The sequence below is a fragment of the Lepisosteus oculatus genome, chromosome 11 (genome assembly GCF_040954835.1).
Source record: "Lepisosteus oculatus isolate fLepOcu1 chromosome 11, fLepOcu1.hap2, whole genome shotgun sequence".
NCBI lineage: Eukaryota > Metazoa > Chordata > Actinopteri > Semionotiformes > Lepisosteidae > Lepisosteus > Lepisosteus oculatus.
Genome location: NC_090706.1, coordinates 32,019,958 through 32,043,139, shown reverse-complemented (window position 1 = coordinate 32,043,139; position 23,182 = coordinate 32,019,958). Strand labels below are relative to the sequence as shown.

General features: G+C 37.7%; 1 protein-coding gene across 5 annotated transcripts in view; it reads right to left on the bottom strand.

The window, feature by feature from the left end:
* Window positions 1-22,814, bottom strand: part of ndst1b (N-deacetylase/N-sulfotransferase (heparan glucosaminyl) 1b) — an 81,237-nt gene extending 58,423 nt beyond the window's left edge. For 3 of the 5 annotated variants that reach the window (XM_069196101.1, XM_069196099.1, XM_069196102.1), the window contains exon 1: window positions 22,523-22,814. The gene's annotated coding sequence lies outside the window, so the exon portion shown is untranslated. Of the gene's footprint in view, window positions 1-21,238; window positions 21,321-22,522 lie in introns of all 5 variants that reach the window. The other 2 variants (XM_069196100.1, XM_015349850.2) reach the window with 2 other exon arrangements.
* Between the last annotated feature and the right edge of the window lie 368 nt (window positions 22,815-23,182).

The following is a 23,182-nucleotide window of genomic DNA, read 5'->3' as shown; positions in this document are numbered from 1 at the left end:
TATATCCGAAAGCTTTATCATAAGGGAATAATTCCTCCCCTCAATTTCAAACTTTTCTTCACCCACACAAAAATAATCTCCCAGATGGCAGATTAATTGGAACGATGAGACTTTTTTGAAATAAAGTATGCAGTGGCAATAAAAAAAAAGCATAAAATAGACATCCAATTTACACCCCCTGTTGAGACGCAATCAGACGAAGTGTGGAATGGTCAGTTACATCAACACGCAATGTTCAAAAGCGACTCCAAGTTAACAGGTGGTCGTTGTACTAATCAAGAGGCAAGATATCTGCTCATTCCAGTTCTAACATGTTTGAATTCCACTGTATGCGTCTATATAACCCTGTCTAAAAACTCTATAGAGTGCACACACCTGGCAGCTGTTTCTTACAAAAAAAAACATTACGCTGCATGCAAGCTTAATCACTCAAGATGTGTTGGTTAAAATGATTTCATTTTCATGGCTTTTAAACATTACAAACAAAACAGAAGGTCGAGAATCATGCTCCAAGTGAGCCAGATTTTTGCTCTACTAAATATCTTCATGCATTTAACTGATATAAAGAAAATGTACAGAAACCCAGCTAAAGTAGGGGACTGTATACAACCTGGATGTAATGATATAGTATTCAGTACACTGTGATGATGTCAAAGACTTCCAATATAATCAGTTACAAGGTAAAATTAAGTTCCCACCCTGGAATAATTGTGCACCGCAGTATTAAAAATCTAATGTTCCAACGTTTGCTCAACTTTAAACCTTGATGTAGATAAAAGTATGAAAAGCACTTTGCAGTAACAAACAGCATCACAAATCCACCACACCTTTAAATACCCCCCACATAATACAGCCTTCGTTTCCTGTTCATTTGGCAAATGCAATAAACAGATTTTATTTCAGTTTAAATTCACTGGCTGAACCAAGATACTCCATTGCACAACTTTTATTTTATTACAAAAAAACTAAAAAATATTTCAGAAGATAATTCTGTAATAAGTTTTTTTTACTACCAGAAAAACAAAACAGCTTTAGCAAAAAGGTCTACAGTCTCCAAGAAACACTGTCTAGACACTCAAAGTGGAGACATTGTCCACTTTTCAAATAACCTACTTTCTAAGGTTCACTTTTACCCTGTAGTAAAAAGCTTTACTTTTTCTGATTAAAGGTAATATCAGACATTTTTAATTGGCATGCTTTGGACTGCATTGCATCAACTTGTTTTAGTCTTGTGGCAAATGTGAATTATTGGAGGGGGATTTTTTGAGAGGAGGGAGAAGCTTTAGAATTCTAGTTGGCAAATCAGCACCACACATCATCATAAATGATTGGCAATTAACTGTCTTAAAGTAGCAGTCTCAGCATTAAAGCTGCTGCATTACTGGATCAATCAATTGCAATCAACTCTGGAACCTGTGAAAACAACTGTGACAGTGACAGTGGAATTAACAGAGTTACGAGTTATGAAGGGATGTTTCTGGGAAGGGGCAGTTAGAAGGTTCTCGATAATACAGAGAATCGAACTTGGACATTCTCAGAGAGGGTCAGCAAAGTCAGGCTAGATGGGTTGAATGATCACTTCCGCCTTTCTACAAATTGCCTTCTGTACTTCCCTAAGATAGCTTTCAAGCCCAGAGCAAGCTCTACTGGGATATGTTGAATCCTTTATTTAGGTAAGTCAATGAAAAAAATTCTAATTTACAATGACATCTCAAAGACTACGCCAGCAGCCATATCACCCTGCAACTCACAACTGGCAACCCACTGAAGCTAAGCAGGTGTGAGCCTGGTCAGTACCTGATTGGGAGAAAAACTAAGGTTGCTGCTGGAAGAGGTGTTAGTGGGGCCAGCAGGGGGTGCTCACCCTGTGGTCCATGTGGGTCCTAATGCCCCAGTATAGTGACCGGGACACTATACTGTAAACAGGCGCCGTCCTTCGGATGAGACGTAAAACCGAGGTCCTGACTCTCTGTGGTCATTAAAAATCCCAGGGTGCCTCTCGAAAAGAGTAGGGGTGTAACCCCGGTGTCCTGGCCAAATTTCCAATTGGCCCTTACCAATCATGGCCTCCTAATAATCCCCCTCTATGAATTGGCTACATTACTCTGCTCTCCTCCCCACTGATAGCATTCTGGCGCACTATGGCTGCCGTCGCATCATCCAGGTGGATGCTGCACATTGGTGGTGGTGGAGGGGAGTCCCCATTACCTTTAAAGCGCTTTGAGTGGAGTGTTCAGAAAAGCGCTATATAAGTGTAAGCAATTATAATTATTATTAATTATTTATACAGCAAGGCATTTCCCAATGCAACTTCTGTGATGTTGACTTGAGCCTTACTCAAGTCAAACAGGTTCTGAACCCATGAACCTCTGGTGCAGAATCCAGAACCCTTACCAGTACTCCACCCCGCTGTGTATTAGCCAACTGAGTAATGGCAGATCCCAAAATTGGAAATGAAGTAGTGAATTTTCAATAATGTACAAGCAGGAGGTAGAGTTATTACTTCCCATGAATTTACAATTCATAATGTAGTGTCATGCAGATGAATGATATGAATAAAAAAGCATATCATGAGAGCTCTATTGTAAACAGCAGTGGACAGCAAACTGCAAAATCTTTCATTATACTTTCTTACACATATTCAGCTTTAAAATAATAATAGGTATGAAAAACACAGCAGCTGCCAATAAGCAGTCATGATAGATCTTTTAAGTATTTCAGATGCAGATATAAAAATTCAACAAGAGGACCATCTAGGCTTGCACTAAAGAAACTATGGTAGTAGTGTAATTGTGTAAATACATGGGCTTACATTGAAAATTCAATGCTTTAATAAGCACCTTAAATTAATTTCAAACAACCATATTTTCAACTTGTTCTAAATAATTGAACATTGCGTGTCCAGAATCAAATTAAAATTCATTTTAAGGTCAAAGTTTTTGGCTAAGGCTTCAAAAGGCTAATGTGAAAGAATTTCCAGATCAAAGAAGCACACTAATTAATAAGACACCGCTGCATTTTTTATCAAAATGTCCAAGAATTATGAAATGATGCTACGCTATTAGTTAATATATTCCATTACAAATTCAAGAAAGTTGAGTCCAAGGGGGTCCAGTCAGTTTTAAGAGGCAATAAAATCCTAGAAAAAAAATTAAATAAAAAATAACATTTATGCAACATAATAACATAAAAGGGCATTTCTAAGAAATGGAAATATGTAAAACTGCCTTCTCTCTAAGGGATTTTCAAGGTCTCTGCGTATAACATCCAAAGAATTCAAACGCTGCACATCCCCTTAAGTTTCAAATGATGTTTCTGAAGTAAAAGGTTACTGACCAATTTATATTGAGGTTACCATAATATACTCCAAATCAGCCACTGCTAATCTGTCACATGATTAAGATCAACCTCAAATTAATTTTTTCATGCATTATTCTAATAAATTCCTGGAGCACTTCTCTTCTTTCATCTCTTGCCATTCCATTTTCTCCCTCATCAGGATGTCCAGAAAGGCTTAGGGGTGAATATAAATGCATAACTAAGTTTAGTGTTGTTGTTTTTTTTTTTTACTTTCTAAGTACCATATATGATCTCCAACAAATCTTGTGGGAGATTGTGAAGTGCAATGAGAATCTTAGAACTCTACTCAACCCGCCAATTAAGGTCTAAGGTGTACCTTGTGATCTGATCTTCTCAGATCTCAAATACTGAATAAAGGCCTGTAAGGAAAACCAGACTGCTACTGTAAGTAGTGTTGGTGGACCAACAGAATGGTGAGCAGGAACAATGATGTAGGAGGTGTGGTCCTACAGGTGAAAAATTAAATTGAGGGTCTTACTATTTGGTCATTAAGGATCCAATGACCTTCAATCAGTAGATCCAGGATCTACCGTTTGTAAGAGTAGGAGTGTCAAGACCCCCAACGGCCTCCTAGTTAAATACTACTCAGGATTTGCACCCATGCGTTAGCCTACTACACAGTGGTTATCGCAGTACTGAGGCCCTGGGTTCAACTCCAGCCCTGGAGTGCAAACTATATGGAGTTTGTGTGTTCTCCTCCAGGTGCTCTGGTTTCCTCCCACATTTCAAACACTTTCAAACTGGTAGGTTATTTGGCTTCTGGGAAAATTGCCCCTGCTGGCAGTATGTGTGTCTGTGTCTGCCTGCAATGGACTGGCATCCCCTCCAGGGTGTGTATCCCACCTTGCAGACATTGATTGCTGGGATAGGCTCAATCTCCTCCGCATCCCTGAATTGGATTATGCGGTTAGAAAATGGATAGATGTTAGCCCACCAAACGTTCTTCTTAATTCAATTGGTAAAGCAATTTCTCTCTCTTCACTGATTTGTTGTGCAGTGGGGCTCCTAGCATATAATGGCATCTGAGCATCACCCAAGTCGATCTTACACTTCAACAGTAGATTAAGTATTTTCCTCTTGTCTGTAAAAGTGCTTTGCGATCCTTTAAAATGGGAGGCGATGTATACATTCCAAAAAGGAACCTTTATAAATGTCTTACTGTCTTAATAAAAGGCCTTTTATAGTTTTTCAATCTGACAAGGTTCACCTAAGCTTTGCACAAATGTAAATAGGCCTACATGCCTATGGGGACAAAAAGATGGTCTTTTTACACCACTAAAATTCAAAGCTAGGCTTCGAGAGAACTTTTCCACAGAACTTCCCATAATCCCAGCTGTACTCTTTTTCTAGCGATCCAAGCCCAAGCCTTCAAACATTTCAGATGTATTCAAACACAATATCTCTGGTAATAGTTAAATACTTTTGAAAGTACTTTCTTTAAATTCCCTTCAGGGTGGTCCAAATTCATGACAAAAAAAAACATACTTTCATCCATTGTGCACAACATTCTCAAACATACTTCTTTAAAGAGGAACAGGTGACTTTTCTGAAACAACTAATAATTATTCCAGCAGTAATACTACTAAGATGTAAACCACAGTGGTGAAGAACTTCACTAGGGGATTACAACGAACAGCTTTAAAGATGAAAAAAACAGACTCAAAATTAGAGCACCTTGATTTATCTGTGCCAAATTTCTTGTTAGCAACAAAATGAATCTTTTTAAAAGTAAGAATGACCCATCAAAAACAAAATCATGGATTCTCCATAGTCTACAGATTTAATCTAAGACAATACCAATAATACAGAGTTTAAGTAAAAAGGCTCAAAGGACTTAACATTACAAATGTTACATTTAATTATCAACATTTGTTCACAATCATCATTCTTGCCCATATTCCTATGATGAAATAAAACATGCATCATTCTCCTCTTAATTCTACATTTATTTTGGCTTTGAGGTCAATAGCATTACAATTCTACATCATAAACAGTATATTGAACAAAGATGCATAATACAACTAGCAGGAAGAATGGTCTGAAAAGACAATACATACCTAACAATGTAATAAAACATCATACTTTCATCAAGAAAAATATAAAGAACAGTATGCAATTTGAAAAACTATCTACTCTGGCTAATTTCATAATTGTTAGCCTGACATCTGAGACAACCAGTATAATTGAATCTTCTAAATTCCTAACCTTTAAATGCAAGAGATGACCAATATGCTGCCTCTGACTTGTGACCTCAGGGCACCACCCAAAGACTGAGCAGGGCAGTGGAATAAATACAGGCTACTTGCTTAATAAGAAAATACATTTTTTTTACAATGGCCAACAGTAAAAAAACAACTGTCCTTACGAGATTTTTACCTCAAATCCAATCAATTAACAGACACTGCTAAGTCAGCAAGTAATGTGAAAATCTTTTCTTCTACTTCTTTGACTTGGCACTACAGTAGAAATGTTTTAAAAAATGTAAAAGTTCATTCAGGAAGCTTTGCTGAAGCTAAAAAAAAAGTTGGGCTGACCTTTAAATACTAAGAGTGAATACCTACAGTAAGCATAAAAGAATTTGAATTATTCAGATCAATAAAAACACCTATCTTTTTGTGAAAAAAAATAATAAAATAAAACACAACCATGGGTAAAAGGTATAAAAACAAAGCAATCTAATGTCAGAAAAGGGACTTAAGAAGAAGCTAACTGACCACAGGAGTACCTTCTTTCATTTTAAGGTCAATGTTCGTAAAAAACAATCTGAGGGTTTCACAAGAGAGCAACCGTGGTACCCTTTTTAAGTCAGGTTCATATGAAGGGCTTATTTTCCCCTGTACCTGGAGCATTTCATTTCATATCATGTCAGGTTACATAACATACAAGCAGGGCACATACTCTATTCTCCAACTCCACATAATTATAGTTCATAAAAAGTCAGTTTATTTTAAAAAAATCACCACTGTTTTCAGTTCAGCTCAATAAAATAGCAAAGTTGCTGTATACTGAGCATTTTGGTTAACCAATTTCCTTAAGAGGACAAGCTCACCTTTGCATTTCTAGCTTCAGGACACATATTGAACAGAAACGGAAGCCTAATGTTACGTTTCCAAAGTCATACACATAGCATCCCATAATACTAAATATGTAAACAAAACACCACCAGATTAAAACCTTTCATTAATATAGACTGTAATTAAAACCATTACTCACTTTCATTCACAACTAAAGCACTCACTTTTACCACATATTAATTTGTCATTCATCATATTGGCAATTACAGAGAATGTTGAAAATTAATAATTTTCTGATTACTCTTTGCTTTGAAGCTCTTTTGCAGCTCTACTATAGACAGTGTGTAAATGTCACAGATATGGTACTGACACCAAATTTACCATTTGTAAATAGGACAAATGCAAATTTTCTAAATTTAATTTTAAAATCATAATTCTTTTAATTTAATTGGTGTACAATGCTGAAATAATTATTACCTGTACTTAATTTTGTATTCCTGTATGTCAAGAGAAGCCACACACTGTATATTCCACAGAGATTTAAGATTTAATCAAAGGTATCATACGGGAACTCTCGTAAGTTTCTTCACTTGGCACACAAGGCAAATATTTTAACACATTGCGATTTAAATTATGTTTCTGTTATTCAGTCATTCAGAAACACTACCGCACAAACCTTCAATTGGAAGAACAGAAGTATGAAAATATGTAACAAAAGCTGCCCTAACATACCATATAACCTCTGATCTCTAGAATGTGATTCCAGCATTTGCTGCTTTACATCTTTAGATCACAGTGGATTCAATTACATATGAAGCCAATTTTTTTTACAGAAACTGAAGACTTTGCAGGACTCTAAACACTGGTGCTGCCTTTCACTAGTGATCCTACCACAAAGCCCCTAACAAAAGCAGTAGACCAACACCAGGGTTTTTAAAGGAAAAATATCATAAATACCCAGGGGAGAAATAAAAAAAGAGCAGCAGCTTATATTCTAATGACCCTTATTCAAACTAGTATTTAAGTAGCTGTTTTGAGACGAGGGTATAGCCTGACTTATCGCTGTATATTCCTCTGAATATTTTTCTAGAAGGCTGAATATGATGAATGTGCTCTTTTCCGACCTTGACTCCCTGCCTCAGGCTCTTAATATTTCGTAAGATAAAAATACATCTCTCTCACTATAGTACCCTTTGAAGTTATTATAAGTTATTTTATGAAGGAATTTGTGAAAGCTCTGCACACTCTTCACAAAGACCCTCTGAGCCACCTTGGGAAACTGGTGCATCAAATCTCCCACCTGGTTGCCCTGCAGGGACAGAAATTAATACAGTGGAAATGGCTTTTTCTGCATCTCTTTCAGGACCGCTCAGACAACTGAAAATTCAAATACAGAAAAGGAAATAACAGTGACAATTGTTCTGTAGCTCCATATTATAAAATGCCAGAGATCAAATAACTTCAGGTGAGTAATATGTTCTTCAACACAACTGCTATAGAAAAAGCGGACAAAAATAAACAAACTTCCATCTTGCAGACAAATGAAATGGTAAACAAAACCTAAAAATGTTATTTAAATTCTGAGATATCCATTTAGATGCTTAAAAGCCCTTGTACCTGCTTCAATTTTCCGTTTCTACAATTAAGCATGTGGAGACCATCAGGCTTGAAACATCTTTTGAATTAGCGAGCACTGCATGGACTTTTAGATGGTCTCTAGAGGAAGGATATAATAAAAATTAGCTCAAATGCTAATTAGCAAGAAAAAAACACAGCTGGGAATTACCAATCACTACAGCCAAGGTAAAACAGAAATCATATATTTAAAAAACGCACAGCACAACAAAAACAAAATTCTGATTTTTCAGCATTTCAGCACCCTGCAGTTTTCAAAGAAGCAGGATTCCAGAGAAAAACACAAAAGGTTCCTTGTCACATTCAGTCAAATAACTCCACCTCATAAACTACACACTTGCAACATACAGTATTTTGGTACATTCAATCAAATGTTTTGGTTTTTTTTTGTTTTGTTTTTTTTTTGGTGGTGGGGGGGGTGATCACAACAGCTGTAAAATGCATGACATCATTCCGATTTCTCAGTTGGGTGCTAAATTTCATGGTCAATGGCTCAGAGTCGAGCACAAGGCAGTAACTCAATAGCAGGGTTGGGGATGACATCATAACTGACCTCCCAAAACTGAGTGATTGGTGGATTAATGCAAAAACCTGGAGTCAAATTACGTTTTTTTATCAAGACACACTCCAGAGGATTAAGCCACACTCCATTTTTGGAGATACGATTGCAGGTATTAGTACCAACCTTTGAACCCAATTCCTCAGTGGTAACAAATGGAAAGAGCAAAAGTCAGCCTCCTTTCGTGTCACAAACGGTACGTGAATTCAGCAGCGTATACGCAGAACTAGATTATAGAAACTGCAACAGCTGCTGTTTAGAATGCTAGAGTCAAATACATCCTGCAGTGAACAAATGAACTAAAACTAAAATCCAGTGCCAAAGTAGACCGCCTTCACTACTTAACTTTTTTAGAGCACACTGGGTGAACTGGACTTTTTAAAAATCCCACTTAAAAACAATCTGTCTGCTGTTGATGGTGGTTATTTTCAAAATTATTTTGTTAATTAACATTTGAAAAATAATTAACTGTTCTACCTCAGTGTAAGAAAGTATTCCGAACACCGCGGGGTATACGTCATAGTGGGAGTCAAGAAGGTAATTACAACACGTGAGGTGCAAGTTTAAAATATTTTAGCGTGCTGAAACCTACCAAGTTTCAGGTCAATCTGTGTTGTGGTTATGACCCACAGAGGAAGCCTAAATTGTTAGGGGAAAAAATGGTGGTCAGCCAGTCATTTTACAATTGCAACAGACTTCCTGTAATTGCCTGGAAGCCAATTAGGTCAGAGCCTAATTAACAACACCTTGTAATGTATTATTGCACGTATGTAGATCTTACATTACAGACGTAAAAGTTTTCCCCAGATTAAATGAGTATAACCAGTATATAAAGCAATGACCAAAATGACTTAAGCACTGGAGCTCACAAATGATAACTGTTTTTATCAGCGTTTCCCACTGCTGATCCACTAGTCTGCATAGTCAAAGCGGAGCATTCTCAGTGCACCTCGTTTTATGAAGAAGGTGACATTGCAGCAATTTCTTCCATTGTTGTTCAACAAGATAGACTGAAATACAATTCAATAAACTGAGTCAATAGCTTTTATTCGTCTTTAACAAATGCTTTTCGGGCCTAGCAGTGACAGTGGGAGTGCTCAGAAGAAGCACTGAGACTGGGCAGCAACAGAAGGTTCTGCATTGTTTCCAGCTCTGGGACCAAGCTCTGCATGCCTCTGCCAGAGACAGGCCATCCATCTTGGCACTCCGCTTAAACAGTGACAAGAGGGATGCTGATGGCACCAGGAGCAGGCTGTAATGGACCGCTCTGCCTTGGCACTAGATCAGCGCACTGACAGCGTTGTTTTTGTTGATTCAAGGGCAACAGTTGTGGAGAGTGCTTTCTGTACTGGCAAAGAAGCGCAAGATGTTAACAGAGATTTCTTTTTTTCTGCTGTTTCCCCCTTCAGGATTGCTCTGAAAGATTTCCAGGGATAAAAAAAAAATGAAACCTGAAAATACAAAATAAAGAAGGGGGTCACAAGCCTAAGTCAGTAAGGTCTTATAATAGAGAAATCAGCAGACTGAAGAACACTGTGCTGGCTTTAACTGGAACATGTGGCTCATGTAGGCTTTAACAATAAAGCATGTGCCATTGATGGCATGAGTGGACTCATGTCTGTAGTGTGAAAGAACAAACAGTGCTAAAGCAGTTGTTTTCCAAATATTGCCCATCTGTTAGGAAATATTTTGGATTCCTTTGTTGAATTATTCAACATAATTAAATACTGCCAAGTCGCTCAAGTGAAAGTCAAACTATGACATCAATAAAAAACTGTCAAGTTGAGCCTGCTTTCTGTGGCTTGCATTTTTTTTTTATTAAATTCCTGCAGGAAGAAAGGGCCATTATGGAAAAGTAAGATTCAGAAACCATTTGAACCATATAAGAAGTGTGCATGCTTTACTTGGTTCATAATTATTCAAGCATTGAAAGTTAAAGATAGTCTTACATAGCTTAGAAAGGCATGTTATTTCCAGATACATTAAGCTATGGCATTGAGATCATTTTAACCTAAATTATGTGAAAGCAAATATTACCCTAGCAAGAAAAAATATATTTTATCTTTTATAACATGACCCGCTTCAAATCACCATAAGTTAGTGTCCTTTAAGAGCACAAGAGTCTGTCCTCAGTTTACAGCTGTCATGATTATGTTGCCAGAAACGAACAAGGACCAGACATCTGAACAAACAAGCCTAAGTTACACCTGCTCTCAACTGGTAAATCTAAACTGCTTTCATCCCATTACTGCTTTGATAATGGATCTGAAAAACCTGTGTATTACTAATGGTACAGAACCTAAAATTACAAAGCGATGGTTAAGAAAATGAAAGCTAATCATAAAGGATCTCTGATAACCACCCTGATAGTTCACTGATGGTACCAGATCTTGTTGTGCATAGCATTCAAACAGATCTTAAGCTTCAAAAACAGCACAATTGATAGCCCTGGGAGAGGACATTTGTGGCACATGCACATGAAATATAGTGGTTTTCATTTATAACCACAAAACAAAAAATAAGGACCCAATCCATCAACATTTTTACACTTTAAAAGGACACAAGAAATTTAGAGATGACCTTAAATGCAGTTAGAACTGTTGTATCTCATTGCTCCAACATGGATCATATAAAATAGCATTTTGGTGGTTTAAAACCATTCCTGATGCAGCTAAATGATAAGAAAATTAGATTGAGATAAAGTTACCATTTAAAAGAAATAATGGGATGAACTCAAAGTTTCCTTGCATCTGAAAAATAAAGGGACAGCTTGTTCCGTACTGGCTCCATGAAGCAGGCAGTGAGAGGCCAAACAGACTTGGCACTACTCACAAAGACAAATTATAAAGCAATACTTTAAACTAAACCATTAAAAACAGATTAGCTAATAAAAGCCACCAGAAGTATCCTGAACTAACTTAAGGAAAACTGCCCTTAACCAAGGATATCACAAGTCTCTTTCTGCATGCGATAATAAGAAATGAGCAAAGTGACAGAACTGTATGCTGGCACAAAGATTTCCCAGTGACAGGATGTTCAGCTTTCACAGCTGGACTTCCAGTATACAGGGCACTTGCAGCTGATGACTATATTACTTCAAAGCGCTGCTTTTTCTGAAAGTGAAAGACTATAACAAATGTATTAAAACGACAGTGCCACTTAAATACTTGTTTACAAATAATTTAAGAGCTCTGTGCTGCAAGAAGTTGCAATTTATTTTCATCTTCCAAAGCAACATTCCTGTAATTATGTCTAACTCCAGGTTCTTGAAGCACCTAATCATTGTGCGTTTGTTGTGTAAGCCTACTATTATAAAACCAACATGGGTGTTAGGTGTTTATACTTAACGGTAAAAGAGACCAAAGGCACAGCTGAAATATGAATACCAACTAAAAGATTTGACTTCTTCATACAGAATTTCAGATTTCAGACTCAGACCTCAGATTTCTATGGGTAGGCATTTCTACAGTACCATAATGACTTAAAGATTACTCAAATGAACCAGCTGTTCAAAAATCTGACTTATGTAGTAGAATGACCAAGATACATTCCTCAGGATAAAAAAGGCATGTTGAGTTGTGCACCCAGAAATCCATGTTCCACAAAATACTGAGACTATCATTTATTAAAACTAAATTTTGAGAGAGGGACACAATCAGATGTGCAAATTCTTCATGGATACACAAAGGTCAGCGAGATTACATTTTTCATTGTATTATGTCCCTTTAATCTTCTTCAAGGTGCTATTTAAGAGCTGCCCCTTACTGAAACTATAGCCAGATTATTTTGAACACTGCCCCTGAAAATCACACTGCTGAAACAAGACTGCAGAATCTGCATTAATAGCAAGCATGTGTACAGTACTTAATCTCTGACCAGAAGCACATATGCAAATACTTAAGTCGGATAAATAACTTGATATGATTAATTTTAATAAGTTTTTTTTCAGAACTGCTATAGAGCCAAAGGTACTGCTATCATGCTATGACAATTTTATTAATGTGGCCCTAATGTATGTCCCTTTTCAAAAGATATTATAAACTAAAATCGGGAACATAAAATGCATTAAAAGATTAAACTTTCAAAACATCTGTTTTTCTTTTTTTAGCATTACATACATCAAAGAGATAAAGGGTGAATAGGCAGGATATTCCATATGGTGAAACTTCACCAACCATTTCTAAAATGCTGGATTAAACGATTAGGACAGATACTTCACATTGAGAGTGATTATAAATGCATGCCCCTTAAGACTGGAAAAGTTCTGATAATTTAGGATTCTCCCATTACATTTGTTTCTTGCCTTTTGCTTTGATTTTACATGTTGAGATGTACAGTATCACAATGGACCATTATCCTTGAAAACAGTTAATAATTCCATGCATTTAAATAAGACCTTTCATTACTGAGGATCCCAAGCCACAGATTTGGCATTTGACAGAGTCCTGCAGATTTACTCATACTAATGAAACAGGAACCAAAAAAAAAGATTTACAGATTGGATAATGTCTGCATAAAATTATTTAAAGTCATAATTGTCATAAACAATTTAAATTGAAGAGAACACAAGGGCAACATTTATTCATTCTGCTGCAGTTGTTTTTTAAATCCTCTTCTGGAATGGACTACACTGACAAGATGCTGCCTGTATCATGCTATGACATTCTGGCACTTCTGAAGGGGGAATTCCTGACTATTCCTCCATGCAGAATTGTCCTTCAGACCCTTTGGTTTCCATTTAGGCACTGCCTTCTTGACTTCGATCCACAATCTGATCGAACGTTTGTGGTTCGGAGATGACCAGCCAAGAACATTTAGCTCTCCTGCAGCTGATTACTTTTTCGATTTAGATGAATGCTCTGGGTCACTGTGATGCTGGAATGTCCATTTTCAGCCAAGACTGAGCTTCCCAGGAGAGGGAACCAGGTGTTTGGCCAAATTACCCTGCCATACAAATTTAGTTAAGCAAATTCAAGTCACCTGCCTTCTGAAGCTGTTTCATTCCAACCCATCCATAATTGCCATGTTCATGCAGATGGAACGTTCATGGAATGGTACACTCCTACCCACTGAAGAAGGCTTCACAGCCAAAACATTACATTTCCTTTCTTCTCCTTTCAGCATGGAATAAAACTTTACTTGTTCCTTTGCAGCCTACGGATGCTGACGCAGCCGCCTACTAATTTCTACCCACCCCATCCTGCAGATTCCCGTTTCTGTTGGAGATCTCCAACAATCACCTCTTCAACCACTTGTCTCACAGCCCTTTGTGGAAAGATACACTTACATCATTTTTTTTTTCCTAGCAGGGTTGTCTCTATAGTAGCAGCTTTACATTTCTTACAATGGCAAGTGGTAAATTCAGCTTTTTGTGGATTTTTCATACCTATTTTCCAGCAATTGGAGGTCAATGATTATTCACCTACTGTCTTCAGAGGTCAATATAGGAGTACAGAGGGCGACCCATTTCATCCACTACTTAAGTGCCACACTCTTTTGGGCGCTGCATAAAAGGCCCGATACACAGCAGATGAAGCAGAAAAGTAAAGATTTACTTCACCAGCTGAATTAAGAGGGAGCTTTAGGTAGGTCATATTATGACTCAATGGCACAGAATGGAATTAAGATAAGACATTAGGTTAAAGTCTCTACTCTGAAGAACTGTGCCATATGTTTAATATGTGGGATATTTAACAACCAAGTCAATTAAGTATCTCAGCCAAAAGATGGCACCTTAAAGTATCCCTGGTCACCATGGTGGGGTTAATACATTTTGGTTAAAAGAGAACAGTTCCACCTACTCATTCACAGACACCACTTATAGTAATAATACAATTTTCCATAGGTCTTCCATCCCAGTATTGACCCAACATGATCTCAGAACAGAAGGTGGTCATGCTGCTGCCAAGGTTAATCCAAACTATCTAAGAATCAATTTCTTTAATGATTCAGCTGTTTGACGTTATGAAATGCACAATACCCTGTAACAAAGCTCCCATGTCCCAATACAATTAATCATTCTGCAGCTACAGGATTCAAGGCATAAGAATCATCCAAAAAGCACCACCAAACAAGAGATGTAGGTTTAATCTAGATGCCTCTTCAGAAAGCCTGTAAGCCTCCATCTACTTTTGTTAACCCCCCACAACAACACAGGGATACTCCATACTGTAGTACCAGCCCTAAATGCACCCATAGGAGAAATTTCTCCCTAGTGGGTGATTGTTCACAAGTTATAAATTCTACAGGTAAAAGCATATTAAATTTCAAACTGGATTACAATGGACCAGTCTTCCTCAGTCAATGCACATATGCATCCTGCAATTTCATACTGTAACACTGTAAACCGAGGTCCTGTCACAGCTCTCTGGATCTTTTCATTGTGACATCCCAGCACTGTAATAATATGATTGAAGGTCCAGACAGAAAATGTATCAAACTCTGAAGCACACACAGTAGCAGCAAGAAGGGTACTGTTTTGGATGTGCTCACTACACATTATGCCTATGCATGCCTTAATTTGCTCGATATCGTTAGAAATAATTACAACCATTGAAACAATTTCATCAAAAACAAAGCAGTTTTTCATACAAGTATCTACAGCCGATCTGCTTAGCTAATAATTTTATACAAGGTCATTTACTCTCCAGTTGACAGATCTTTAGGACCCATAAATCATAATGTAACACTAGAGAGTAGCCAACAGCATTGCCTTTAAGATGTCAACTAAAGCCAAATACATTCAAATTCCTTTAGGGGAAAATCTTGGACATATGCCAATCACCAATTAGGCCTACATTTAAGATTTGCAATAATCTGTGCTCTACAGATATCATTACACAAACAACTACCTGAATTTTTCAATACAAGCAACAGACTATGCTTCCTCTCTTGCTTTTAAAAGCACATTTAAAACTTAAAAGCCTGCCTGCTCCTGACCAAGACAATGACTGGTTGACCAGGGCTAAAGTTATCCCTAACATTAAAAGCAACCATTTACAAATGCTGGACGTCACCTACAGTCTGCATGTGATTCATTAGAAAAAGCAATTCTAAGCTCCCCTATGTGTTGGTCAGACTAGTGAACTACAAGGCACACTTCAATTTCAACTACTGGCACATACACCACTTCTCTGTAAAGAAAGGATGCACAAGTCCTTGGCATTGATTCAAAAATTCCTCAAACACATGTAACTGGGTGATTAATAATTAAAACCTTTTTTTAATTTTGCAGACTTTACATTGCCGATTACCTAAACCCACTAAAATAAGTTGGAAAAATACTCTTGAGAACCAGACATAAACCACTCGTTTAACCAGTGACCTATAAACCACACTCAAGAGGTATCAGCTATTAAAGACGGCTTTTGATCACTCACTTATTTGAAAAAGCACACTTTAGTGGATTGTGTTGCAATTTCCAAATAAAGAGCAGTGTAGATTGTTATTTTCATTTCAGTCTTTAAGTCCTCCTTGTGATTTGCATTCCACTTTGAACGCCATACAATCAGCCAGAAGAGAGTAAATGACACAGTTCAGGTTCCTAATATGTCAACATTTATCTTTGGTATCGAGAAACCCAAATACCATTTTCTTTTTTAAAAAGCAATTTTCATATATTTCCTCACTCCAAGGGAAAAAAATCCCAATGATGGGATTTCAAACTCAGAAAATGTTGCTCCTGCACTGTGGCTTCTCGACAGGAGGAGGTAAACTGAGACAATCCCAGGGGTGCTCGTCACACTGGAGAAGTCTACATTTTTTAGAGCTGCTTCTCCAAGTCTGACTGAGCCTGTTAATCACACTACTGTGGCTCCGCAGCCAAGAACAGAATTTGAAGTACTGCGCAACAGCCTTTAATTACGTTTTGCTCAAAAACCTACAAACTACAGTGCGTTTGGTCTGAACAACGAGAAAAGAAAAAAAATCTGTATTTTTACACATAAAAGCATTTAAGGTCCTAACATTTCATGAGAGGCATCTGTGCAGAAACAGTTGAAAATACCAGAAGAGGTATTAAAAGGGAGATATTACATCTTCAGCAGTGGGTTTTTAAGTATTTTTTAAAGGGCTGTTCATCACAAAGGATGTTCGTAATGAATAAAGTTTTCCTGTAATTTAATATTGTAACACACTGCAGTTCTTACATATTGTAGAGTGAAGTCTGGTGGTTGGTAAAATATTGCCATTGCCATGATGCAGCAGCAACCAGAGAGATAATATTTTAGAACGACTGGTGAAATGCCTAATTTCCAATCCTATAAAAATAAATAAAAGCCATTAATCCCTGTCTGGATATGTCCAATGTAAACTTAAACTGCTGAGCCTTAGGGTGTGTTTGAAACCCAGTGCAGTTGATTAAAACTGAGCAAGCGATCCTTAACCCATAAATAATAAAAAAAAAACATGATTTCACAGTATCTTAATTTTAGTAGCCCAGAAAAAACGTGAAACCCTTTACATAACATGCAGACAACATTTTAATACTATGCACATGGCTACTGGCACATCGTGACAACTACCTGATAACATTTTCAGAATGAAATGCCCAGTCCTGTGGGATTCCTTTATTTTTTAATTAAAACTAACAGAAAAATAAATGAAACTGTCAAATAAGGAAGGCACATCAAGTTTGAAGACAGCTACCAAATTCCAGTTGCGTAGTTTTTTTTTCTGGTAGCTTTGTTGCTCAGCCACCTGAAGGAAGTGCAGGATTGCTCTTATCCATGTTGCTATAAGCACAGACAGGCTCTTCTGCAAGTCCTTGCCTGTCTTCTCGTAAAAAGAAAACCTTCTCTGTTATTGGGTTTTTTTTTTACTGAAACTCCAACCAAGTAAAATCTGAAAACAAAACAGGCAGATACACCTAAAGTTATTTCACATCTCATGCATGACGGATAGTTTTGTATACTATAAAAATACTTACGGCCTTTTAGTCAGCCAAATCTGAGGTGGGAGCAATTACCTAAGCACCCAACTGAAGAAGCTAACCGTTTCAACAGTGGTACAGCACTTACACCTCAAAAACACCCATTTTGGTAGAACAATCACAATTTCATTAAGGGAAACACTTTGGCATAAAGATGTGCTTATGCCCGTTTTTAAAACGCTCACACAGATCATATACACTGAAAACATAACGTTCTCCCCTAACAGCAGTATCAATACTGAAAGTTTCATAGTATTGGTTTTATACATGACCTACGTCCCACTAAAAACATGTACTACAAATATAAATAGTCAAAAATATTAGTAGAAGTCTAGAAATAATGGTCAGTTTCAGATTATACAGTAAGTATACCAACCTGAAGAGCTTGTGTTGGTGAACCAATTTGAAACCATGGACAGATTTTAAAATAAAAATGAAACAACCATAATGGGGGAAAAAAAAAACAAATGTTCTACAATCCAGAAGAAGAAAAATAAAGCGCTGAATAAAACTGGTGTCGCAGTTTGCAACGTAACAATGACCAGTGCAGTCAGATAAAAATCAGAAGGCTAACTCATTATTACTGACTTCATTTTAAATTATTTCAAATCTTATTTTCCGATCTCAAGTGAAAAACAAAGCCCAGACAATTCAAATAAGTCTTTAATTTTGAGCTAATGTTATATACAGCAGTTCCCTAAAGTCAGCACATTATGCCAAAGCCACTCACTAGTCCAGTCCATGCAGCAGATGACTGATCCATAAGTTTCCTCATTACCAAATGGAAATGCCAAGTTCCAAGTTTAAAAATCAGCTACAGAACCTTAATTATTCATTTCACAATAATTGGGACAAGTATAGCAAAGCAGTATTCGGTTTTGCCACTCCACTTGTCAGCAGAATAATGAAGCTTTCTGCTGGTCTTGTTAAATCTTACAGTATCTATTTCTCTCAAAACTGAGTCAATGGTATTGATTGAAGATCTGCTGAGGAGGGAGTGTTGTGTAATAAGGAATTTAACAAAAATAAAATGGGATTTTAAATTGCAGGGAACTGTAATATTTAGTGCATACATTTTAATTTATTTAATGCATATACTGCCATAACTAAGCTTGGCTTTTGTATTCATGGACACCTGTTTTTTTCTTTACAATGACCAAATCAGCTGTGCTCCTGTGTGTACATATCACTATGGAGTACTGCATGTTTGTGCAATTTTTCCATTAAAGGTCTACAAAGGTTTCCAAAATTATGTCAAATTTGATACTTCAGAATCTCAAGTAGAGTTATCACGTTCCAGGTTAAAAGGCCTGCTCCTCTTGGGATTAGTTCTACAAATCTCCTGCTTATTCATTTTCTCCATGCTTTACTTTCAGGACAGAGAATGAAACAGAAAATGGCAGAAAATGTGTACTTTTTTCAAAAACGTCTGACAAACCACTTGAACATAAGCGCAGTTACATTATTTAATGCCTGCATAGACACTGTTTTCCCCCCCAAATTAAAAACAGTTAAAGATCACAGTATGTACTGTATATCTGAGTCTGACTTCTCCCTGCTCTGACCATGCTGAAAACTAAGACTGCCAGATTCCATCCTCTTTGAGGAAAAAAAAAACAAATCAGTCAGCCATATGTTTCTGCACCTCCAACAATTAAAATTTTCTAATTACTTAGTTTCTGTGACAGCACATTTCCCCGCTGGCTTGCTTTAACCTAAAATTCTGCATCTCAGCTACGTGACATCTGCTTAGATATCAGAACGTTCTGGCTTTGTATAAAAAATTAATTTACAAAAGACAGCAGGAATGACATTGTTATGGAGGTGCTGTAACATATTAATAACTTAATTTGCTCTGCATGGCTCTCATCTCTTATACACCCACGACTCATGAAAAAAAAAGAAGACTTCAGTTCAGCACAGGATATTGACTATTATGGTACACAGTAGACATACTGGCACAGACTCCTCTGACATCCAAGCCATTATGAAATGAAACTGCACTCTAGCACCTTTAAATTTAGAAAATAAAATCCTTATGCTGATACATGCATCACAAAAGTAACTGTATTTAAAATAACACCCTACCATGACCTCCTGGCTAAAAACAAAGTCGAAATCCCCAGAACCTCTAGGGTCTTTAGATCAGATTTAAACCTAAGCACATTCAATTTACTTGAGTGCATCCAACAGAATTCACCCCAATATGACTAACCAATGCAGTACAGCAGAGCCTAAGCAGGGTTAGTAAGCATCTGGATTGGAAGGTTGCCTGAGTCCAATCTCAATCTAAAGAAAGGCTTACCCTCAACAGAAAAGTGAACATCTCTTCTTGGCATCGCAATGGACAAAAAATACACAAGACTTGGCGTAAACTTCCATCACACTCCCTAAGCGTATTATCCCAATAAGGAACACTTGACAAAAAACAACTTTACTGCATGCTCTACAAAAATACCTGAGCCAGCCTTCTAAGGGAGTCAAAAAGAAATTACAAAAAATAATGCTATTATCATTAACGAAGAGATAAACAAGAATCATATTAGCTCGGTCCCTGTTACATACATAAATACAACCTACAGAAACAGCTGAGTCAGACTGGGAATTTTTGTTTATCTACTTAGCTCAATTCCTGTTATTTACTGTATATTTCTTTTATACTCCCAAACAAAACAAAAAAACGGCAAAACAAAACTGAGTATGTTGCCTACACAAAGCAAGACAATATAATCACCCCCCCCCCCTCTCAAATGTAATGTGTCTCTATGCCAGAACTGCACCAGGGCTCTACACAGGTAAGCACACCTTAGCCAGTTACATCAGCATCTACAGGGGTGTGGGAAATGTTCCAAAATCCACTCCCCCTATGCATTGTTTTCTGATAGCAGAAAACATATTGCTATACCAAGATATTGACAAAGACCTGTAAATCTGAAAGAACAGTCACATCCCTACTGGTCTATTTGAGAGATGTTTTAATAAATAATGTATACTATTTCTGGAAAAAAGTAAAGCCTCCTGGGCATCTGCTACAGAAAAAGACTTGCTCTGAAAGTGGAATCACTGACCTTCTATATAGGAGCTATATGATGATAATAAAAACAAGCAAAAGGTATTTCAAACTCATACCTAGCACACAGGTAGGCTTAAGATGAAAAACTGTGAATGCTAGGCTTGTCATTAAAACAGTATTATTAATACAGTATAAGACAAAAATACATTTTGGTATACTACTTCAAGGAATCTGATGTAATGTTCATTACTCATATATGACCAAGTGTCTGAGAACTTTCAAACGATCTCAGGAGATGTGCCCTGCAGAACAGTGTTAATACGGCTGTAAATCTCACCTGACCTTTTAAATATTTTAGAAGCTGTCTTCGTGGACAAGGTCCTCCAGCTACAAAAACTTTGTAACCACATCACCACCAGTGAATTCATGACAGCCTCATTTTGTTTTTATGGCTGCGACTATGCCTCTGAAAAGGTTAGAGTAACATGCACCATAAAAAAAAAAACATGGAGACATCTGTTAACTGCAAATTATCTAAAACAACATTCAGACGGCAAAAAAACATAACACTTTGGACAGGACTTAATGAGGTGCAACACCGTTCTTATAAGTATTATTCTGCTTCTATCATATGCAGATGCAGTAGTCTTCAAATGCATCTTAGTAATTTATCTTAGAAACCAAAAATAAAAACGACCTTTTAGAAAACATGAAAATTGCAAGCTTACCGTCATCAAGTCTAAAGATCGATCCTCAGCCAACAAACACACCATCAGTAACCCACTCAATGAGCAAAGCATCGGGTGTCCCCTGCACAACAATGTGAGAGCGGACCCAGTTCAAACCGTGCAGATAGATACCCGCTTGATTTACGGCATGAAGCTCTCCTAATCTCTTGCTTGTACCCTGCATGTCAAGCAACCCTTATCTGAGAGTTTGTAATGAGTTACTGTCATGTATCACATTTTGAACAGATATGCACAAATCCTGCCCCTGCCTCTAACGTCTTTTAACGGATCATAATCACAACTACTTTCAACACGGATAAGACGAAAAGCAACACGGTGCACTGCACGTGTAACTTGTAAGTTTTAAAATGTCCGGAAATACTTATTAACTGTTAAATACTTACAGTTACAAACTTCTTGTAATATAATGTACGCTGTTTTTTGTATGTAGGATGCCTATTACTATGTAGGAAAGAAACCAGAATCGGCGTTCATTACAGGCTACTTTGCAGTTCCTCAACACGAAAGTGCAACTAGCAAGAGTGAAAGCTAGTTTTATCGACCTACATTCGACTGCAAACAAAACACGTTGCACCCCACTACGCAAAACTATAGTCATGTTAAAGACGCGATTATGCTACTGTAAAATACTCAATGTTTTCAAAGAAAGAGGCGTTCCCTCTCTTTTAGTGAGGGGGAGGGGAAAATGTTGAATGTGTCTTGAAAAACATGGTGAACTTCTGTTAGCTTACCCATCTTTTATATAACAATCCCAAACTAATCGTGCCCCAGTCTACGACAGCGTGTGTCCATTTTTTTTTAACTGTGCCCTCAGTTGAGTCACTTGAAAACCGACAGAAGTCCAAAGACCCGCCTGTGCTTCGCATTTCTTCTCAGTTCTACAAAGTAAGCATGCCATTTAAAATTCTCACACCGCACATTCAAACCACAGCAGGCAGTTACAGTTGTATGCCAAGAATCCGTATGGTGCAAGGCTCTAGTTGTCCCTGACCCGTTTTCTCCATCGACTTCTGCGGGAACAGCCCTTAATGTACCCCATATGTGGGGCAACCCAAATCAGGGGAGAACCTCCACTCTAATTCCAGGCTTCCGTTTCTCTCCAGGAGTCTGTCAGGCCGAGCGGTTTCTTCTCCTCGTTCACACACTGGCCGAGCCCGGGGTGACTCGTCACACCAGCACCGAGTCACGCATACATACCGAGAGACAAGAGTGGCTTAAGAACAAAAACATTCGTACTTATTACAAGATAAGTGTAGTACTTACCCCTTAGCACCAGCTATGTCTAAAGCGGTAAAAAAAGAAGAAGAAACGCTTCGTTCTAGCTACGCTCGACCCGCAAGCTCCGCCGTCTGGGGGTTGGGGTGCCTGCAGATTTTTCACAGAGGCGGACGGGGCTCGCCGCTAGGTCCCGGTTTTGTGTTGCTGGCTGGTCTGGTGGGAGAAATGTGAGAAGGTCTCTTTTTATTTCTGCAGCACACAGCGAGAAAGAAACGCTCAACGGTCGCTAGAGGGCATCGGCGCAGCCAAGTTAACCATCTGTGTGCTGCGAATGAGAAAGGGAGGAGTGTTTTTTTTTTATTATTTCTGTTTCTTCTTCGGATTGCCCCCTGCTCGATGTGTGCGTTATCGAAGCGCTTAAATCAGCTTTGCAACAGGCATGTCATACAGCAGAAACCGGTAAAGACTGTGTGGTGATGTTGAGGGGGGTGTAGATTTACTGTCGTCCCAGAGAGGGTGTTTTTTTTTTTCATTTGCCCTGTACCTATTACCCGCATCTGTTATAAATATTATATTTTAGCACTAGTGTTAGAGCAAAACGTATATGGTGCCCCCGACGAAAAAGAATAAAAAACGCGTAAGCCTTTCTTTCTTATAAGTTTACACAGATCCATGTGTTTTAAATTAGATCGCCTGAATGTATGC